At 41.9% G+C, this 23,255-nt stretch overlaps 1 long non-coding RNA gene across 2 annotated transcripts in view; it reads right to left on the bottom strand.

Annotated features, from left to right (window-relative positions):
• The window catches only part of LOC137156413 (uncharacterized), a 46,969-nt gene extending 24,582 nt beyond the window's left edge, over positions 1–22,387 (bottom strand). Inside the window, exons 1-2 of one of the 2 annotated variants that reach the window (XR_010920763.1) lie at positions 22,316–22,387; positions 18,213–18,298 (exon numbers count right to left, since the gene is read on the bottom strand). This is a non-coding gene — a long non-coding RNA (uncharacterized lncRNA). Of the gene's footprint in view, positions 1–18,212; positions 18,299–22,146 lie in introns of both variants that reach the window. The other variant, XR_010920762.1, reaches the window with a different exon arrangement.
• Between the last annotated feature and the right edge of the window lie 868 nt (positions 22,388–23,255).

The raw sequence follows: 23,255 nt of genomic DNA, 5'->3' as shown, positions 1-23,255 counted from the left end.
TTTTAGTTACAGCCACAAGAGCGTGGGGTAGTGTTTTTAAACCGCTGCCGCTTATTTCACCCAAACCAGGAGCTCATGATTCCCAGAAACACTGCAAAGAAATAAGCTGCTTCCTCCGGCCATAGAAGGGAGCTGCAGTCACTGCTATGGGATGTTGTGATCACAGTGTTAAGGAACCTGTAAATTGTGGGCACAATTATCAACACTGTCCAGTGAACACCCAGAAGTCCCACAGCCACTCTGTGGAGGGAGAACTATTTACATAGGTTGGGACACTAATATAATATCAAGAACCACTGTTCCAGCAGAACTACCTGTGCTATTTGTATGGCCTTCATCATCATAGTATCTGAGCAGTTCACAATCCTTAGCATTTGGTTGCATAACTGCCCAGTGAGCTAGAAAAGTGCTCTTATCCCATTTTACAGTAGAGCAACTGAGTCACAGACTCCACAGAGAGACTAAGTGACTTGGTCCAATGTATACAGGTTGTTTGCTGCAGAGCGAGGACTGGGGCCTAGGTCTGCTGAGTCCCACGCTAGTCCCCCACCTGCTGATCCATCCTTCCTTCTCTAAAAAAGAAGGGCTGTCTTGTGGTTAAGGCACCGGACTGGGACTCAGTTAATCTAATTTTAGTTTCTGGCTCTGCCATACACTTCCTGTTTGACCTTGGGCAAAATAACTTGATATCTGCGCTCCTCAAGTCCCCATCTGCTAAGTGGAGGTATCAGGACTTTTTCCCCCCCACCTTTTGTCTGTTTTCTCTATTTAAATTATAAGCTTATAGAAGCAGATGCTTTTTTCATGCTATGTGCATATACAGCACCTAGCACAGTGGGCCCCAATCTTGACTGGGGCCTCGCGGCACTACAGTAATACAAACCCGAAATAATCATCAGGCAAAAGTCAAGGGCCTGGTTCTGATTAAATCCATGGGCCTTGTACATCAATCAGTTCTGAGTCCATTGGAAGTACTTCTGTGAAGCAAGCACCTCTTTCTATTCTAGGTACCACTCCTCCCTTAAGGCCTCAAGAGTGGACTTAGATTTACAGAAAGGCTGTACTTTAGACAAATAAACATTTAAAGCTGGAGAGACTGAATTTATATTTTCTCTTTCTAAGATCCCAGTGCTGGCTTCAACTAATCACCCCTCTTCCTTTCCCCTCACCTGGTCCTGAAATCCTGATGCAGTTTCTGTGCTGCTTTGATGATGTAATTTGCAGCCTGCCCAGTTAGAAGCCCATAATGTTATCAGCTATAGCCTTTCCTCACCCCCCAACTGAGAAAGAGGATTCTCATTGGACTAATACTCCTTTTCGTTGCACTTTCCTAACCAAGTCTTTGACTCAGTGACACCGTTCCAGCCCCTTTAAGGTCAATAGGGATGTATCGGTGCAAACAAGAGGAGAATTTGGTTTTCCTTGTCCAGCATTCCAGCCTTTGCAATATAAGAGTGAACCTGAACTCTATGGTAGTTAGCGATTGTTCTTTTAAATGCAACAAAGAATGGTTCCACCCTTTTTGCGTGGGGAAAAAAGATCTTTTCATAGCAAAACTTCCCACGACATGGGCAGAACTCACCCCAGTGTAGAGGCCCAGCACATAGGCCATTTAAATGATTCCCTATTTTGGGGGCATAAGTGCTGGTCCTCTCCACCTGGGTGAATTTTATCCTGAGGACTCTCTTCTGTTGTATATTTTTCAGCTTGCTGTACAGAAATTGCATTATTTCATGTTTTTTTCCTTTGTTTGAAAGTTTAGCTTTGTTACTTTATGTTTGCTACTAAGAGGTATACAGTATTCTGTTAACCATTTACTTTTTAAACTCAAATTGCTTTTAATGTGGGTTAGGGTGGAGGTCTCTTGTTTAAAGCAAAATTGAAGACAAAACATTTTTGCTGCCTCTAGTTTGGATTTAAATGTTCATGAAGAGGAGAGTAAAATATCAAGTCAGAATTTTCTAAGGGACTAATCCAAAACCCGGGGCTTAAATCAGTAGATTTGATTTATCATCACATTTGACAAAAGCATTCAAAAACTTTTCAAAAGCATTCAAAAGTATATATATGAAACTTTACCATTCAGACATATAGAGGTGAAAAATCAGAAAAGCCAAGGGATACAGAAATCCATCCATTCGTATTTTTTTAAATTATAAAATATAATTTATAAAATATAATTTAAAAAATATGATTAAAATACATTTTATATGCTTGGATTCATATTTTTAATGGTCTCCTGTCAGCAACATGATGCAATCTTGGCCAAGAAGAACTGCCTCATAAACATATCATGGACTAAATCTGATTGGTTAATCTAAATAAAATATTTTTAATAAGCTCTAGACATGTTTTGTTCTGGTTTTATCCTCTCCTATAATTATCTGATATGCATTTCATGAATGATGCTTCTGAATGACATTACAAGCAGCAATGTATATTTCACAGTAAATTTTGCACATGGGCACGGCGTGTGTGTAATTCTTGTGTGTATCTTTTATAAAATAAATGTATATCCTGGAGGAAAAAAAAAAAAGCAGTCAGGGCAATCTTTTTATTTCCCCCCCAATTTGTGGTATTGGAGTTTTGATACTGGGTAAATTATTGAAACAGGATCTATTTTATGTCAGAACAGCAAGTTTATTATAGCTTTATTTATTTATTATCAGCTCTGGTTTGGTCAAGAACAACAGACTTATGTGCTTAATGCTGCAAAGTGAAATGAAGTTAAGATGGGATGTTTCTAAGATATACAGGGCCTACGTTTCCTTTGCACAATGACAATTTTACTCTGCCAGGGCAGTGTAAAGGAAGCCTAGTGTAAATGAGAACACCTGATATCACTTATGTTAGTGTGACCCAAGAGTAAATCTATGGGGTAAAATGAAAAGAGTATCAGGCTCTGTGGTGGTAGGATACAGTTGTGCAAATTATTTGCAACCGATGATTTATCTTAAAAAAACATAGCCTCTTTTTCTGCATACAGAACATCCACAAACATAATTCCCTTTAATTTATTCATTCAGTGAGTGTACTCCATTACGTTTTTTATCCTATGGATCGACTGCAAACAGTTCACTTCATGTATTTGAGAGATTCTCTGCTTAACGTTTGAGAGCCATAGTGTATTTCTTAGTTGTGATTCACCAAGTCAGTCACATGGTATTTTCCTCTTTCCTTACTTACGTGAATGCAAGTCCTTGTGCAAATACTATTACTTGGGCACTAAAAATTAGCTTTCTGCCAATACCTTACTGGTGCATATGACTTTGAAATTTCCTTAACTGGGTGACTCTCACCCCTTTGCAAAGGGCCACTTGTGCACCAGTTAAATCCCATGTAAGCCCTATTTTGAAGGTGTAAATGGGACATAAGTGGTGCACTGGCCCTTTGCATAGGGGTGACTTTTGCCCTCTATGAACATTCCTGGGAGTAAAACCCTGCCACATGATATTCATGGAAGAGTGTCCAAAAATTATGCAAGCTCAGCCAATTTGAGTGCATTCTTAAAACATCGAGCTAGCACTCACAGAAATATTTTGCAACTTTGGTCTATTTGGCTCCTGTGCCGACATGCAGTAAATATACCACGAATAAAGAACCAGGCTACGTTCTTCCTTCTTATAAAGGAAAACTCCAGTGTATTTTAGAAGTGGTTGTAATTCCTGAATCTCATTAAAATGGAAGTGCCTTAAGTACCACTGAAAGGGATGAGCGGCAGATTTTCAAGGCACAAAGGGGCCCTCAGCTCCCAGTCAAAAACAAGTGGTTTTCAAATGTTTGTACACACTTTTCTGAAAATGGCTGAATGGTGTTAATAATGTCAGAGTTTCTAGTGTCTAGCTGTCAGATGCTGATAAAAATGTTTGCTTACTGCCAGGATTCCCACCTTCAGGATCACCTGGCCTCTTTAATAAGTCTCCAATTGGGCATCCGAAAAGCGAGTCACGGTTGAAAAATCTTCTAGTCTATATAGTTTCCTACTGTGTTCCCGTTTCCCTAATATCAGAGCGCCTTTCAGTCATGCATTAAGCAACATGACAAACATCTCTCACACACAACTCTGTTCTCTCTCTGTCTCACTCAACTTCTCCCCACGGGGAGAATTGTCTGTGCAGTGGAGTGTTTTGTTTTGGCAGGGGTTAGTTGGTTTTTTGTTTTTTAAATGGAGATGCTGCTCTGTGTTCAGATTGGAGAAAGCAGGTAGAAAAATGGTGAGCTGTGCGAAGGTCCTAGGTCCCTGCCTGCCCTTTGGGTCTTTGAAAATCTCTCTCTTTTCCTTTGCCATTATATTTAAGGCACTTCCTTTTTTAATTAGAGTCAGGAATCAGAACCTCTTCAGTCACACACAGACGTTTCCCTTTACAACATGAAAGAGGGCAGCACCACTCTTCAAGGACAGCTGGGTGCCTGGCTGCCTTTTTTTGACCTTTGAAAAACTGCGCCTCCATGACTATAAAATGGAAATGGCTGCCCTGACAACTTCAGGCTGCAAAGTGTCACAAACCTTTGGAAATCCCAGGGTTTGCAAGATTCTGAAAGGCTGCTTCCAGGACTTTTCTACTATTTACATAAAAGTTGCCAAAAACCAACTGTTAATTTATTATCTTTTTTAAAAATGTAGAATGTATCTTACCAAACCATGGAGGCTTTTGGATTTCCCCATGCCCATTAACAGGAAAGGGGATGTCTGCCTTGGAACACTGCTAGGTATTTAAAAAAAACTATCAAAATTGTTTATATGCAATTCTTGCCGTATGCAGTAAATAGTATTTTAATGGGGCTCGCTTACTTTAGTTCGCGGTACACTTGGTAGTAACTGTGTGCAGGCTGGACTCCTGTAGTCCTAGCTGTCTAAAGTACTAGAACTAATAACTGGAGTTTTCTTTTAAACAACCTGTTTCCAGAGCACATGGGTGCTATCCGAAATAAAAAGGTCATTCTATATTAAGAGTACATTTATGTTTCTAATACCTTTCCAAAATTTAGGACTAAGTAAGTAAACATTGTATCAGCATCGGACAGCCAGAATAATCAACTAAAAAACTCACCCAAGAGCCATTTATTTAAAAAACTCCAAATCACAAACAACATTTGAAAACCATGCATCTTTCTGTTGATGTGTTGTAAATCTAATGCTGTTTATAGGCCAATAAACTTATTTTGCCTGTAGAATGAGTGCAAGAATTGAATATATGCGTAAGTGAGTATGCATGAAAGTTTGTCTGTTTATCTGCTGTCCCCCAGGACTCTTATGTAAATGAGATGCTATAGCTCATGAATGTATCTAGGCGAGAAAACTTTTATGTAAACAAACAGCTCCATGGAAGAGAGCGGGACTGCACTGAAATGAGCAGCCCTGGATGAATGAAAGAGGGTTATTCACTCTCTGGAGCAGTGAGCTCACCCAGGGCTAAATTTATCTTCTTATGTAAAGGCATATTAACTTCACAGCAGTGATACTAGAGAACAGGCAGGCTTTAGTTACAGCAAAGACTGGGGAGCTTCTAGGGTCCTGCGGAAAAGCAGGAGATGACACAGTATCCCTATGAGGAAGGAACATCAGGGAACTGGAAGTTCTGCGCTTGAGGTACATGACATTTTCTTCATGGATGAAATGCCAAACATACTCACCCTAACTGGAAAGCAGCCAGAACTCTAAGTTTATTTGGATTCTAGTGGCTTCTGCTTGCATTTCTTCCTTGTTTGTTATGGTTATCCGGATGAATTATTTGCACTGCAGTAGACGCCCCATTCCCACTGTGCAATGTATGCACACAACAAAAAGATGGTCCCTACCCCACCGAGTTTACGTTCTGAAGTACAGGTATCTGCTCCGTTCTTATTCAGTTATGGGTTGTGAGGCAGGAATTCTGATCTCACTGTGGTCTCTGATTCCGCACAGCTTACAACAGAGTTACAGCTCCCAATGGTTTTGCATGGCTCCTCCTCCTCTGGAGAGAACCCCTGGCTAGAACGGTACAAAATGTTCGGAACAAAACCTTACACCAGGCCAAGTCGCCTGCTTTTGGGTGTCATTGCTAGCTTGGAGCAGGTTCATTAAAAGATTTGTGAGAGCCTTTAAGATGAACCTAGGCTCCACTTCAAGTGGAACTGGGCTGATTTATGGATTTGCCTCAGTGACACACAGTAGGCAACAGTACCAGCTGGGCAGGGAATAGAGTAGATTAGTGTTTCCCAAACGGTGGGTCCCGACCCACCAGTGTGCTGCGGAAATGCTCTAGCTGGGTCACCCCATCCAGGGACGGATTAAGCCATCAGTGGTCTCTCGCCAAGGTGAACGTACACTTCTCCTGGCCCACTGCAGAGGGAGGAGTTTTAGAAAGTGAGCCTTGCCCGCACTCATCCCGCAGTGGCAGCTCCGGTCCTGTGGGGCTGAGACTGGCTCCCCACTGTGGGCATCGTGATATGGCGCAATGCCACTCACTCCAGTTTGGCCCGTCATCACAGAGGGGCCCTGTGTGCCATGTCACAGCATCCACAGCGAGGAACCTGGCCTGGACCTACAGGACGGGCGTCATCACGATGGGGCAGGCTCACTCTCCAACAGGTCCCCTCCCCCGGGCCTCCCCTCTGTACTGGTCCAAGATCAAGGTTGAGGTGGTGGGGCATAAAATCTATTTATGGGATGGTGCAAAAAAGGACAAAAATGCAGTTGGCCTTAGCAAACAGTTTGGGAACCACTGGACTAGACAACTTAATATCCATAGGTCTTCCAGGTGAAATCCTGGCCCCACCATTGAAGTCAATGGCAAATCTCGAACAATTCCTTCTCTCCAGATTCTTGGATGATAAAACTGCTGTTTAATGTATGGTCACTAGGATTATTTTCATAGCATAAAGCCCCAGATGTGTACATTGCACTCTCACACTGGTAACTGTGCTAATCAAACAACAGGGACCCTGTCCATTGTGCAAGCATGGAGCTAGAAACTCTCCCTAAGCGTGCCGGGCAATAGCATTTTGGATTTGATTGCAACCCTTTTTTTCCCCTCCGTGACTTGCATGACATAAATCATGTCAGCTAAAGAGCACACTCTTTATTCTGAAACATACATGGACTTGCCTGACTTTGCATAAATATTTTTCTTGGACTGCCACCATACAATTAAGTAGTTGCTACTAAACAATTTGCCTTTTTATACCATCCTAGACTTTAAATGAGCACAAAAGGTTTATCTATTTGACAGGTTTAAAAATAACTTTTGATAAAATATTACTTGAAAACTTTCTGGATAAGATAACTACATGTTGACTATGAGAAAAAAATTAGGCATAGTTCATTCCTGGGTAGTTTAATGGAGTTCTCTAGGTCTGAGTCACCACAGCATTATTCTGATTTTACTCAATTGACTTTGGGGAATAAGGGCTTAGAAGTTCACTGGCTCAAGCCATTCAGAGACGCATATGTGGAAGGAGCTATTTAAGTCTGAGATGGGCTCTAAGGTACAACATTTGGATCCAGATCAGAACGCCCCATAGCTGGATTGTTCTAATAACCTTTGCCCACTATGCAAAGTTATAGTATTATATTAACAACATTATAATGAATAGAGAAGAAGAAAAATGAATAAGGAGGGGGAACAAAACACTATTGTGCTGGGTGGGTCTGCAGGGTTAATTCGATGGATAGGTGAAAGACCTAAATGCAATTGCCTGGACAACTGGTTGTTAATGTCTTCCTGGTTCTTTGATTTTGCTCCCTTCTTGGGTTACGAAAAGATAGAATTGGGATTTTCCCTGTGGGAAATCAACACTATCTAGTTGGTCTGAATACAGCACAGTTCAGTAGTGACCCAAAGTTGTTACCATCTAATGACTGTGGGGTGGCTTATATGAAATGAGTTTTGCTGGCTCAGTCCAGCGTCCAGAAGACAAATTTCCACCTCACAAACACCCAACACCACAATGGGAACACGGGTGGGTGCTCTCAGAAGGGAAATACAGGACAAAAGCAGCATGGGACCAGTGCTCCTTGCTCATCCATAGAAGTAGCCATATTGAGGCTCCAAGGTTGCCTTTGCTGTATCTGTTCTGTGGATGCAGATCTCCAGTGTTGTCAATCTAGCACCGTCCACCAGCAGTAAGTGCACATAATAAACTTTACAGTTAAAACATAAACAACCCCTCCCCCAGACATTTACATTCCTGATTTCAGTGAGCCTGCTCATATGTTTAAAGTTATGCATGGGTGTAAGTGCATTGTTGGATCAGGGCTTTAGTATCAAACCTTGTTTTCTCTTACTGCACTTTACAAATATCACCAAAATATCCATGTAGAAGCAAAAGTAACAGAGCACTACAGCATTTATCGCCGAGTGCTTTTTTCCATTCAGTCACCAGATGTCAGCTCTCAATCCCGTGGAGAAAGAGGCTAAAATGAAATGCTCATGGCCCAGTATGACTCCGATAGTTCCAACACTAGAGTGGTCAATCTAAATAGCTGGCTTTTTAACCTCCCTCGGGCTAGTATATTGCTAGAGAACTTCATGATTCATCCGCAGATGGTGGTTTGGACAGGGACCCAGCTCAGTTTCCAACTCCAAGAAGTAGGTCATCCCAATGCAGTCAGCAGAAGCAGGACCAAGAATGAATGTGCACTCCAACATGTATGCTCCCATAATGCTGACATGATCTCGTGATCGGTGTAGAACTCTCCCAACTACTGATGTTTCTAGACACATTTCCAATTTATTCTAAACTCAACATTTCACTTATTATTTTTATTAGTAAGACGAGTGTCTAGCAGTTACAGCAGGGAACTAGGAGTCAGGACTCCTGGAGTTTGTTCCTCACTGCCATGGACTCGCTACACAACCTAATGGTTACAAAGGGTTTGACCATGAATGGCTGATGTCAATGGGAGTTTTTATAAAAACTGGAATGGGAGCAGGATTGAATCCTTAAACCTCCCCCCCCCCATTCAGTTTATACATCTGTGAAACTGTTATAAGGGATAACCCACTTCACAAGGATGTGTTGAAGGTGCAGTAATACATTTGTACAACACTCAGCCCTTTGCTTGACAGAAAATAGAGAGGTAATGCAACGCATGTACATCAATCAATCAATTATGAATGTATAATTTTAACAGTAATTGGAATTTTCCATTTGCCACCAGAAATTTTTGGGCAACACATTTGGACAATGAACTAACCTTCCTGGCGACCCAAGCAGATTGTGTTACTCAGTCAGCAGCAAATGTTTTAGTATATCAGTAAATCATTCATCTCTACCATATGCTACATTTTCTGGGGAGGGAGAAGTAAGGCAGTATTTTGTGGTTACCTCTTTCCCGCCCACTCCGCCAGCTTCTCTCCCTATATATATGGTGGATGGCAAGGGTGGATTTGAAAAAAAAAGTGCTCACCTTTGGCCTAACTCTGCTGCATTGAAGCAAATGATAAAACTTCCACTGATTGGTGGAAGTAGAATTAATTAGCACTGACTTCAGTGGGAACAGAGCAGCTAGGCCAACACTGAGTGCTTTTGAAAATCCCACCCCAAATCTCAATTTTTGTAAAGTCAGTAGTTATGCAAGATAAAGATTTACATTGAAGGTGATACGAGGCAGGATGGTTTCAGTCAGTGAATGCAACTTCATGAATTGCTGCATGTTATTATTAAAAAGTTATATAAATGTGACCTGTGGCTGACCTTCCTTGGCAGCTTCTTGACTTGTAACTAGAGATCTGCTGGCTACAGGTTTGTGCTGGGATCCAAACAGTTTGTCTAATTCCAGATACAGTGCTCATTTTTGGCAAGCTGGATATCCAAACACCCTGAAACGGTCTCCTGGAATGGCTTCCCTTGAGAGTCACATTCTTTCATTAGCAAATGAATGGAAGATTTTTCAGTTCTTTCCCCCTCTTTTTTCAGCTGAAGTACGTTTGTGAGGAACAACACTGGCATCCAGTGACTGGCTAGGATAACAACAGGTGATCACAATCTCCATGGGTGCCCCCAGCTCAAAACCCAACATGCTCCCATGTATCTTCTTTAAAACACATCTGAAATATGGTCAAGTGGGACCCTGTTCCCTGGAGTCTTTCACACGTATCTGCTACAAAGTCAAAGCAAATTACATTGTCCTGCCATCTCCCCGCGGTCTATGATACAGTGCTCATCGCTGTCTTGGAATGTACTGGTGTGTACAGTGGGAAAGAATGAGTACCGTTCACAGGCTGAACGCTTCCTTCCAGGCTAGGTAGTCGCCAACCCGGCCTATGCTGGTAGAAACCGAAAGTTGCTCCCGCCTGGTAGCTCTGGGGTTGGCTTTCATGAAATGAGCTCGTGGGCTCAATCCAGACCTAGAGAACAGGTCTATACCATAAATAGTATTATGTCGTAGCCTGTTGGAGGTCTCCATAGAGAGGCCAAGGATTGAAGAGGCACCTTCTTTCTAGCTCAAGCAGTGCCCTGCCGAGAGTCTGGGTAAAGCACATTGGCGGGGAGATGAGGGGGGGTGGCTGGAAAAGCTGTTGCTCCCCATGCTGTACCTGTTCCGTGGGCTTCAGCGTCGAAGGCTGTCACGTAAGCAATTTTCATCAGCAGTCAGTTCATGCTCACCCACCTTTTAAAAAACTCCAGGGTCATTCATTTCAGTGATGGGAAGGCTTCTGTCCTGAATTAAAACAGCCAATAGGGGCTGAACGGGCACAGTGATGCAGGGGCTCTGCTACCTGTCTGCAGTAGGTCTGCGAAGTGCTGGAATGTGACTGGGATGGTTCTTGAACGAATCAGGAGTGATGGACTCTCACAGTGGCCTGTTGTCAATTTATCCATAAAACTACTCTGAGGTGCCTCAGGCATATTGATAGGATTAAGGATCAATTAAATCATCCAGCTGCATTTAGCCAACACAGCTTTATTTAAAAGCCATTTACTGAACTCTGGCTGTCCAAATGAGACATAAGACACACAGTAGCATAATGGAAATTTCACTAGACCTACCACAGCCAATTAATTGTTTGGCATTTTTAATGGAATAAGGCATACTCCTGTAAATGACATGCTGGATAGCTATGAGAAACGTTGTTGTTCTTTCATTATTGATGGATTGAGTTCAGACTAGTAATTAATCCCATCTGAGTGGTTTATATGAGGCATTGACTATCACTTCTGTGCACCCACCAGATGTCAATACTTAACTGAGCACTGAAATGAAAGCATCTAGAGCTTAACCCATCTCAAGCACAAAAGGTTAGTATTTGACCGGAGAACCATTTGAACCTGCACATCAACAGATGACTGGAAATGACACACCTACAAAATAAGTGTTCAAACAAATGGGAGGTCTCTTGGAAATGTTCAGCCATGTTCTTCTCCCCCTCCCCACACTGTGCTCTAACCCAGACTAAAATGAAAACAGAAATGTGGTAATCACCAGAATTATCCATACAATCAGAAAGTGAGTCCCTGATCCAACTCCCCATTCATGTCAGTGAAAAGATTCTCATTGACCTCAGTAGACGTTGGATATAGTCCACAGTGAACAGAGACATCATATGGTCACTATAGTTATATAAACAGCAAAATAAGTACCTAGTACACTTCGGTGATGCTACCTTGTGCTATGATCTCCTCTGCTCTCACAAACTATGCAAAGTCCAGGTCGGGCCAATATTTGGATGCAGGACCTCCGAGAAATCAGCCTGTTGTAGGAAACGGTTTTGGTGATTCAATAAGTGACATGCTTTCCCCTTAATGAGTACTGAAGTAACACTCCAGCCTGCTGTGCTGGTGGGTGTAGGGTTACCAGTAGCATTGTCTTTCAGATGAGATGTAGACCTGAAGTCATTGTGTTTTTTAAAAGTTCTATGGCAATTTCATAAGAGTAAAGATGTTGGTTTTAGTGTCCCGGCCAAATCTGAACTTCGGTGACTATATTTTGTTTATTTAAATTCTCACTGCTGTTTCAACTAACCTCATTATTCTTTATTCCTAAAATGCTTTGAAGTTAAACAGTTGCGACTTTCCACCCAAGGATTACACTGGCTATGTTTCAGTGGGAAGCACAATCATTCCCAAGTTTGTAAAGTGTTTGGTAATCCTTGGGATGTGAGACAATATATAAACATGAGATCAATGGTACTGAAAACCAATTTTTATTGTGGGTCACTTCTTATAACACAGACCTTGTCATAGATGATCTCCCCTTCCCATGCTGCTTCCATACAAATATTATACTAGGTTGGTTACATTTAAAAGCATATTAAAACAGTATTAAGAAAACAAGTTTAAAATAACTCTCAAACGTGATGGGTGTGGCTGTTTTAGTAATATCTGCAACCCCATCTTTCTTCCCTGATTATCTGTGCTGCTTACTTTGGTCCCTGAGTGCACAACTTCACATCTATTAGTAGTGAATCTTCTCTAGCTCTTTCAGACACTCCACTGATGAGTGTACCATAAATGATCACTAGAGAAACCTTCTGAAACCCTAAGAGAGTCCTAGGGCTGAGATACACTTAGCAGAAGGCATCACAGCTTGAAGACTACCAGAAATTTTATCACCCAGCGCCACGGAAATGCTCTGGATCACACAGTTTGGAGGGCCACTTTCTAGATAATATTCCTTTCATTGAAAGGAACTGGCACTTTGTCTGAACCTTCATGCCCTGCTTAATGTGGGTTTGTTTCCATTAAGGAAATTGAAAAAAATATGAAATGATCCATTGGCTTTCATGCTGATTGCCTGCAATTTTCACAGTGCTGTAAGATTTGGGATCTTTCCTCCTCTTGATGGGACTGATTTTGAGAGGTGCTAAAAACACCCTTTTACTCTAGTGGATATAGGATGTGCATACCTCCCTCCCAGTCATATTATAAAGGGCTCCCTATTTGGATTCAGAGGAGAATGAGTTGACACCTTTAGACTTTGAGGATAGGGTGAGGTGAAGAAAGACTATTACATGCAGTAGTAGCTAGATCCACTGCAGAAAAGCCTTTTTGTGTCATCACTGCCCCATCATTCATTAGCTCTTAGCTGTCTATAGCACCATCAGTCACATCTCCAAGGTGGCAAATGTAAAGGACCAAAAAGAGGCAAAATACTGTATATTGAGGGGAGAAGGAAGAGAGGAGAAGAAAATAAAACAGAAGTAATCTCTTCCCCTGCAAAAAAGGACCAAGCAATGCTGGAGTAGGGGAGAGGGAAATGTTCTTCCAAGAACAATCCAAAAACCAGAATTCATAGCTGCTGAAACCAAAGCCAGTTAAATGGAAAGAGCTGAGGTCCAGTAAAAAAAAAAAAAGATGCACATGCACTGAGCAACGGGCTGATTAAGCGATAACGTTTATCGAAGCCGGATGTCTTGGCATGAGGATGCATCTATTCCACTGTGTTCTATGCCAGGGAGCTTTGGATTGGAAATGCACTGGTGCCAAAATATGATGCACACTCAAATCACAGCCGTATACCGTACTGTCACAAAGGAAAAGACAGCACGGCATAGTTTTTGGGAGAAGAACGAAATCTGCTTTCCTGGCGTTCTTAAGTGATGAGGTGGGATCTCACTGAGCGTTGTTTACCGAGTCCCATTGTCAGAACATTTTGTGAAAGAGAGGGGAATTGTCACACAGCTCTCAACTAGCCACCATTGCTTTAATCAGAGAAACTGTCAAGATTTAGGGCTTTCATTTCACGCTTTGTACTTGGATCAGAGCGATTTTGGCCAACAACAGACAACGTTCGCCAGGTCGGGAGGTTTAGGCACCTCTAAGCATCTGTGGGCTCATGTAAATCACATAGGATTGCTTTTCTGGGGAAAAGCGTATTAGCTCATCAAAATTTGTGATATTGCAAGTGAGCAGGATGCAGAATTACTGGCAAAACAATTTTGGTTGGGAAGTGTAAGGAAGGAACCACAGGAACAAGGCACTTGCTATTCCTGGTCAAGTCATTGGCTTATCAACTCAGGCACCCTGACTACAGAAGTGATCATCGTTTCTGGAGAAGGTAGCCCCCACCCTAAAGAAAGCAGCATAGCTAACTGTGTGGATTGGAGAGGGATTGAAATACCCAGTTTGGCCAAATTTTTCAAACTTTGGTCCATATTTAGGCATCTAAATAAGTGGCCTAATTTTCAGAGAGGCCAATCGCCTGCAGCTTAGTTTTAAAACACCTAAATTTGAAAACGGGGGTCTAAGTACCCGGCCAAAAGTCTCACAAAAAGACAGTGACAGAGCTCAATATGCAACCCTGATCACTTGACTCACAGCCCTGTGCCTCAACTACAAGTCCATCCTGCCTCCCTCCTTATGCCCCAAATACATAAAAGGTGTCATACAGTGTCCCTTGCAGAGATTACTGCCCTGCTCCATCAGGCTCAAATTCCTTTTGAGTGGGATGATCTGGGACTAGAGGCTGTAATACTGTGGCGCTTGTGTCTGTGAATGAGGGATTGCTTTTAATCTCGTTTTGGAACACGCTGGACATGTCTGTGTTCATTAAATTAAATCTCTAAAGGCAACACTGGCTTTCACAGAATCAGAGATTTGTTCCTGGAAGTTGGATGCAGACCTCATCTGAACAAGCTGACTTTTTGGCCTGTACAATAAATCCTTGGAAGGAGCCTGCCTCAAACTTTAAAATAGGTTCATTCTCTAAAAACACAGCCAGAAGGTCCTTTTTACATAATGTTTTTATAAACCACTTAAGACTTTTTTATTTTTTATAAACAATGTATGGTAATATATGAAGGAGAGAGACTACGTTTTAACCACAGGAAGTTCACTATCGCAGCCAAAGAGATAAAGCGAGGGCAAAAAGACAGTTTGCAGTGATGAGCTGAGGGATTTCAGAACGCCAGGAAGATAAGAGTAAGTACAATGGGGCTGCGATCCTTTGTGATGCCTGGACATTAGCGTAATACAAACAACAACAGATTAGTATTTTATCCATTCAACATCCACTTTGAACACTTTTTTGTTCAATCTAGAAATATGCTGAAATCCCATTCCTTTTGCCAGCTGTTTTGACTGTCCACTTGAAAGTGGGAAGAGGAAAAGCTCTCTCAAAAGGTTTCTGGAGATTGTGGTAAGTGACTGAAACTTTAGATGCTGGAGGACTCATCAGATGGTCTAGGAATTAAGAGGTCTTTGCCAGTTGACACGGGAAAAAACGGAGTTCTGCTTAATGTAATATACTGTACTCTTCTCAATGACTGTATACATGACAGGGAAGCCAACTCTGCAAAAATGTGCCATTGCAACTGTTTCAAAATGCTCAGGTCAGGACTTTGCTTAAACAATTCCTCTGCAACAGAGCAGAGTTAGTCCCTATGGAATAGTTTAGGTTAAAACTGTGTTAGATAACATTTTCCTAAAGGGCAACTATAATAAATCAAATGTATCTTTGGTGTCATTCCACTAAGTTACACCAGGGATGAATTTGGCCCTAGCTGTTCATAGGAAAGGATGGCTCAGTGGTTAGGACAGTAGCCTGGGACTCGGAAAACCAGAGTACAAGTCCCTGCTCTCTGCATGCTTCCTCTATAACCATGGGTAAGTCACTCAACCTCTTTGTGCCTCAGTTCCCCATCTGTAAAATGGACATAATAGCACGTCTCTACTGCGCTGGAATGTTGTGAGGATAAAGATGTTAAAAGTGCTCAGATACAGCAGTCGTATGGTTCGCAAGTACCTTACATAGATATAACTTTAAGCATAAATGAAGTACGGTTTAACAAAGGAGCGCCCCAGGAGTACTTTATGCCCTGTAGTAAATGTTTGCAGGATCGTGTTCATGATTACTTCTATTGAGAACAGAACTGCTCATGGCACTAAGCACTATGCCTGGTAGTTTGGAGGACTGAATCATAATACAGCTGGTATAAAGAACATGAAGTCTCCTATCTTCCACCATGTTCATACAAGAAGATTTTTTAACCGCAGAAGTGGATCCCAACATCAAATAACCCCTCCCTCCAGCATCAATTCTTTCCCTCCACCACCACACACGTGCTAATAAGACTTTTATGAAAAGATGTCAAGTGATACAACCTTCACATACAGCATATAGTAGAACCTCATTCATTTGTATTTATGGTAAGGTGAATTACTAAATTTTGTGTTTTAGTGAATGAATAAACACAAGAAAGAAAATAAAAAATGCTGCATCACAAGAGACTTATTAATTTATTTTGACAGCTATTTTTATGATACTATTGAAAAATGAATCAAAGCATAGAAACGAAATATGAACTTGTCAGAAACAAACCATATAGACTATTTTACAAAGACAATGACATCTTGGTAATACCAGGCCCCACTGGAATGTTGTTTTATTCCATCTTTGCTGGGATATGGGGAGAAACCACCATTTCTGATGCATGCAGATAATCAACATGAAGATTAGCAAGGTTCTACTGTACTTTCTTTTGCGCACACAACATTCTTTGCAACGATAGAGGATTTTAAAAGATAAGAGTAGACGTAAGCCAATAATTCCAAAGAAGCAGAACAACTTTAAAAGAATCTGCAGTAACTAAAGAATGTATAAGCAAGATATATTATATAGTCAACTGGAAAGACTTTCCTCAACTGGGTACCACATTTGACATCACAGAAGACTAAACAGGGCCAACAGAACATATCAGAACTAATCTGAAATTAGTGTGTGTTGCTGCATATGCCATCTTTGTCTCGTGCATGCAAAAGTGTGCTTTAGCTCTGCCATCTTAGAATACAGACGGACACTAAAGCAGGATCGTAGCACTACTATAAGCACTTAAATCTAAAGTGCAGTCCGACCGAGAGCTGGTCGAATCAACAATTTAGAGTAACCTCAAAAATCATAGTTTTCAAAAATGCTTTTCAGAGGGGACGCTGTGGCTTTGTGCATGCCTGTGCACGCTCTCTCTTTGCACCCCTTCCCAGTGACAGGCCTACACCTGCACTTCCCTCAAGGTGGAATCTCGCAATTCACCCCAGGTTTAGACTGCACTGACGAGGCTACAGCATGCCATGTTTACCAACCATGTCACCAGCAGTTTGGGCCCCTGCTATCAGGAGCTGCGACACATCATTTAACTGGGTGTGGAGGGAAGTGGGGGAGGGGACAGAGATTTGCACATCCCTGCTTGACCCTCCTCTTCCCCTCTCAGACCACTCCTCACAACAGCCTGACCCCCATGGCCTATGAGCCCCTCCACTCATGCAATCCACATTTGAATGAGTGTTATTGAGATCTGGTGCTTGGGGTTACAGTGCCACTCAGGTTTGGTCCAGGAAAAAGTGGTTGAGCCATGGCTTGGGTGGCCCTTTGGCTCCATGGCCTATGCCTGCTATAGACTTCTCTCCTGGAGTTCGTGACCGGTATGAAATGGCAGTGACTCAGAACAGCTTCTTCAAAACAAAGATTATTGATCCGTTCACAGCACGTGAAGGGTCAGGCCTCATATTTTTTAATAGAATATGGAAGTAGAATTGTGACATCCTGGTCGTTTTTGGTTCATGGGCATCCATATGGAGACTTGTTGCGCAATCTTTACTCAGGTGGGTACTTGTATGGACTCCAGTTAGACTGTGCACCTAAGGAAGGGTGGCAGGGTTGGGTGCTGGAACCTTCCATACCCATTCCTTTAAAAACCAGCACAATTCTCAAACCTGACAATAGCAAAGTATGCGCATTCCATTTTAATGTCGCCTCCGACCAGGTAAGTGCTATTAAAGGCATTTGGGAAAACTGAACAAAAACACTTCAGGTGAAATCCTGGACCCTTTGGAGTCTTAGGAGTTTTGCCATTTCAGTGGGCCAGGATTTCAACCTTCATATTTTCACAGACTACACTTTTACTTTCCACATCCAGCAAGTTGTCCCAAAGCCCCCAAACAGAACAAAACAGTTTCCAATCACATTTTCTCCCCATGGTAAATGAGTACTGTATGGGAAAAGGGGAGTATTCCTTTAAATAGTTTGTGAGCCCTCCTGTGGTGCTCCCTGTGTTCTGTGTTTCAGCTCTATGTATGTGTGTCTGTGTATGTAGCTAGGCCTTGTATGTAGTAAACGTATTTGGTCCCCTTCCTACCCAGATGCTTCCTCTATGTTATGTTGTGTAAAAAAACAAAAAAAGACACACACAGTTACATCGAGTATCCAGCCCTTTTCTTCACAAAGTGAACCATCCATTCTGACCTCTTCCCCCAACCACAGCCCTCCCAGTAAATTCTCCACCATTCACACTTACCTCCGTGCAGTTTTTCCCCAGCCACTTTTTTCACCGGAGGTGTTTCAGTTCATGTATTGGTATTGACTGGAAGTCAACATTTTAATCTGAAAGAGAAATCAAAACGGGTCAATAGATTTAAATGCAAAAGGCCTCTTTACACTTTCTTTGTTCTTTTCCAGGCTGGGGTTAATGAGGATAAGTCAATAATCCTTTCAAAGCCGTGCCATAGTATTTGTGCTCTACATTCACTTCAGATTATTATTAATGGAGACTATGCCTCATTCAAGATGGCACATGCAATTTCATACCTAATTTTTGCATGCAATTATTATGACTGTATGTGCAAGCGGGACATTTACTCAGGTTAATGACCAGCTACTGCCATCATGCATGCAAATCCCCAGTTCGATGACTGCGTGTGCAAATTAGATCTGCAATTCCATGCACACGTTTTATATTTGTACACAAATGCAGCTGAACCGTCTGTTTTTGCTGGAGAAGGGAGAGTCCATGATTCCCTTTTCTTTTTGTTTGTTAAACTGTATGCACAAAAGTCAGGAGATTGGAATTTGAAATGTTCTAGGAGTTTCAAGATAACATGTATTCCAGGCTCCATATAAATGACTGTCCTTGACTTGTTCTAATAATCAGATCCCCATAAGGAGTTCTGACAGCATGGAGAAAAGGAACACTATTAATGTTTTGGTGTGTTGAAAACAAAATATGGCCCGATCCCCAGCATGAGATGCTCATCAAGAAGATTGAGCCCTCACTGAGCCAAAATAAATATAAAAAAAGAGCAATTCTTCCACAACCTCCATATTAAACAAACATTCCACACAGTTTATGGACTTGTATTGTTTTATTGCTTTGGTGTCCAGAGTCTAAATTAAGTCCCACATTTCATAGGAGGCCAGAGGTCAAAAGGGATCCTTCAAAAGCAACAGACATCTTTTGGCCTCTGCACGGCCTCTTGGACCACCCACAATCTTCTTTATTGCATGCCTTGGGCATGCTTCCAAAGAGAGCAGAAGACCCAACGATGTTAAATGCAAATTAAAAAAATCTTTGTTCTTAGTACAGATTTCCAAAACCAAAAACATACTATAATGTCTAAAGGAAGCAGGGTGAAACTTCCACAAACTAGTGTTTTATGAGGGACATCTCTGCTGCTTTCACCAATATATTGCTAGGCTTAGGACCAAATTGCGACTATCCTTCTCTGGCTGTAGTAGATGAGTAACTGGGGCAGGGAAGCCCCTTCCTCCATTTATGCACCCCAGCAGGGGTTCGGTGCAATGCTAGTGTAGCTCTCCAGGCGCCCACCTGAAAGACAGTGATAGGGAAGTGGGTGCTGAACCAGGCTGGGATTTTCAAAGCAGCATAAGAGAGTTAAGCACCCAACTCCTACTGGAATTCAGTGAGATGTGGGCAAGCAGGGGGTAAGGGAACACAGCTCCTCCTCTTATGCGAAAATTAGAGAGAAAACTCCCCCTTCTATTCTTGGCTTGGGTAAGTAGCACTCTCCCACAGCGCCCTCTCCTTCTAGACTGAAAGCTCCCTCTCCTGTTTGTGTTGCCAACTCTCATAATTTTATCCCAAGTCTTGTGATATTTTGTGTTTTTTCTTAAAGCCCCAGCTCCAGGAGTCACGTGAGAAGATGAAAATTGCAGCTTTCATTTGTTTTAGCTCTCCTGGTGGCAGATAAAAGCTTAAAAACAGGATTCCTAAAAGCTCAAAAGCCACAGGGCAAACAAAAAAGAACCCAGAATTTATTATTTATGGTGAATGTTGTTTTTGTTTTTTTTTTTTTTAAAGTCAATGAATCTATAAAATATTAATAAGGGAACCCCAAAAGGTTTGAAGAGTTGGACCAGATGCTTTCCAGAAGTTCATCTAAATCACTATGTCTGGATTAGGCTCTTGCACGATATTTCTGGTTTCAGATGAGCTAGAAATATCACAAGAAATTCCTCTCTCAAATATTTTGGTTCCTCTGTTTCTTGTCTGAGCCAAAAGGATAGGCACTAGAAAATGACTGAAAAAAAGGAAGCCAAATAGTTTTAACCCCTAGGATAACATTGGGGTCAGGAAAGATGAAGATTTGGGTGAAGTGTCAGTTTTTATTTTATCTAAAGTGATTGGCTCAGCCCTATTTTAAGTGCATTGGTCCTAATCCTGCTCCTGCTAAAAACAATGACATGACACGTATCAACTTCAGTGGGAGCAGGACCAGATCCATATTGGCAATGCTGATGTGTGTGTAAAATATTAGGATACATTCTTGATAAGAGTATGTGAAAAGATTGGGGGTATGCACAAACACACCTTTTCTTGTATGTCTGAATTCACACAAAGGTACCACAAACAAGTGTCCCCAATCAACTCTTCAGGCTTGTCTACAAATTAAAGTTAATGTTTTAAATTGATTTGAAATAAGGCACATCTGGAATAAGAGTCTGTACAAATGGAGTTAATCAGGAGTAACTCCCATGTAGACAAGTCCTTAGTAAAGAACACAAGCATTCATACTTTGGAAGAAACCATATGGCAAACTGACCAGCAAATATGCTCAGGGGCAGTTTTGGAAGGCTTTGTTACGAAAGCACTGAAATGGGTTACCTAGGGAGGTGGTGGAATCTCCATCTTTAGAGGTTTTTAAGCTGCGGCTTGACAAAAACCTCACTAGGATTATTTAGCTGAGGTTAGTCCTGCTTTGAGCAGGGGGTTGGATTGGATGACCTCCTGAGGTCCCTTCCAACTCTATGATTCTATGAAAGGCAGGTTCAGGAGACTTGGGACACTTTTTAATGTTAAAAATTATAGTTGGCTAATTTTATATGGTAAATGTTATCACATCTTGCAAAAAGAAAGTGACACTGTTGCCATCTGGACATGTTATATTAAGTCAGTACCAGAAATTTACATTCCCACTGTTCCACAATATAATTTGATTTTGCATTACTGTCTTTCATGCAAACTGCATGCCGAAGCATAGAATTAAATGGCAGGAGGAGAGTGAAATTCAGAGGCAAAGGTAAGGGAGAAAAGATACGGAGAATTAAAGAGGCACAGACATACAGGAAGCCAAATGGCCGGGGCTTCATTGTTCCACTGGTTTTTTTTGGAACATCACCAATGACTCAGCTTCTCTCTTCTATGTCATTACAAGCCAACCACATGCAGGGGCTGTAATATCTATCCCCGAGCTACCATTTGGAGAGACTCTCTCTGAACTTTGCTGACTTGGGCTCTGCTTCGCACACTTTGACCTTGTCTCTGCTAAACTTTTATTCCATAACATTTCCTCCCACTGCTCTGTCTGGTGCAGCTCCCCCAGGAGCATTAGTGTACACAGGAAGCCATTGACATGTTAACCATCATGTCGTTGAGACCCCCTCTCAGTAGGTTTAGGCAGCACCTGTCTTGCCATCCCCAGCTACCAAATATCATGGGATTGCCTCAAAAATCATGATATTAAAAAAAAAAAGTTTGGGATTCTCTGTATTTGCCTTCTGATTATGATCCTTTTGGTGGTGGTGGTGGTGGGTCGCATTGTTCAAACTCTCTCTACAACCCTGAGGGCTGGAAACTTTTTTTTTTTTTTTAAATGAAATCTGGGATACTCCTGTAACCCCAAAACTCCAAGAGCTGGGGCTTTAAGGAAAAACACCAAACATCCCAAGACTCAACAACAGGGCAACATGGAGATTAAAACACCCTTAGTCACTCTGTGCTCCCATGTTCTACATCAGGGGTAACAACAGTGGAAATTTATAAGGGGGGGGACGGGGGATAGGCTAGTGTAGAGACAACCTTCCAGGCCTGGATTCCTGCAAGCCGGAGCACTGCATTTGTGGCAGGGCTTGCAGGATTGGGCCCCTGCTATCTGCTTTATAAAACCTCATCATGCAGGCTCTGAGGCTGCTTCTCTTATTCAATACTTACTAACCTTTTGGTTTGAAGCCCTGTAAACTGATGATGTAATACAACCCCAAAACCACATGGCCGGCCAGCAGACCAGTCAGTCAGTTAGGTCCCCCAGGTTTCCAGAGAGAACATGATCACAGAAAAGACATAAATACATCACAAAATGTTTTTCCCAGTTTGGAGTACCTTACCCAGCCCCAGCTTCAGAGAACAGACTGGAAGGCTCCCTCTGCCTGTTCCTACAACACCTTCTTTGGGCCCCTCCCTGTAGCACCTGTGTGAGCGTGAATTGCTATTAACTCCATTGTTGCATGCAGTGTAGATTGCCTCACCCACCTTGTCTCTCTTGCAATTAACTCCTCACTGACCAGGGCCAGAGAGGGCCTCTGTGCCCAGCTACAGGCCTTCCTTCAATGTTGTATATCCCTGCTTGCTCTGCTCTGTTTATTGAAGCGGACTTGCTTCGTTAAAAGGATGGAAATCTAGTTCCCCAGCAAAACTGGAGCATTGTCAAAAAACTGAAATGAAAGGCAAAAACCAGTGTTTTCCAATGTTATGTTGGCTTTTTTCTTTCTTATTTTCCTTTTCATATCCCTCTAAACCAAACCAATAAAACAAACCGTGGTGCCTTCTTTTATACTTTCTCTTTGGGAAGATGGACAGGTCTATTTATTACAAAGGGATAGGGACAAAGCAGCATGTGTTTTATGGGCTATTCATAAACCTTATGCATTTTCCAGTGGCCTCTCAGGTGGTTTTGTAATCCTGAGTCCTACCTATCTCCTCATGCTTTGCTGCTTGGCGGTCGCACATTTAAGGCCTGCTCAGTGAAGGGTTCCATATTGTTACTGGCTAGGTGTCTCATATCATGCTATTTTAAAATTAATACACAGCCAATTTTCCCTGCCTTATAGAAAAGTCATATAGAGTTTAATATAGATAATGGACTCGATTCTGCCTTCCTTACTCATGGTGAGTAATACCTTACTCTGTCAATAGCCCCGTGACACTAGGCCCGAAAAAGCCAAGCAACTTTGCAAGTTGCAGGGCCTAACTCTGACCTTTCAAGATATATTATAGGAAAATACAATGGTAATGAGGGTCATTCATTATAAGTAGACTAGAGCTTTG

Source organism: Emydura macquarii, unplaced genomic scaffold (assembly GCF_026122565.2).
Source record: "Emydura macquarii macquarii isolate MOO-44397 ecotype Brisbane River unplaced genomic scaffold, CSIRO-AGI_Emac_v2 contig_1451, whole genome shotgun sequence".
In the NCBI taxonomy this organism is placed as follows: domain Eukaryota; kingdom Metazoa; phylum Chordata; order Testudines; family Chelidae; genus Emydura; species Emydura macquarii.
The sequence above is the reverse complement of the archived record's forward strand: the minus strand, read 5'-3'. Positions and strand labels throughout refer to the sequence as shown.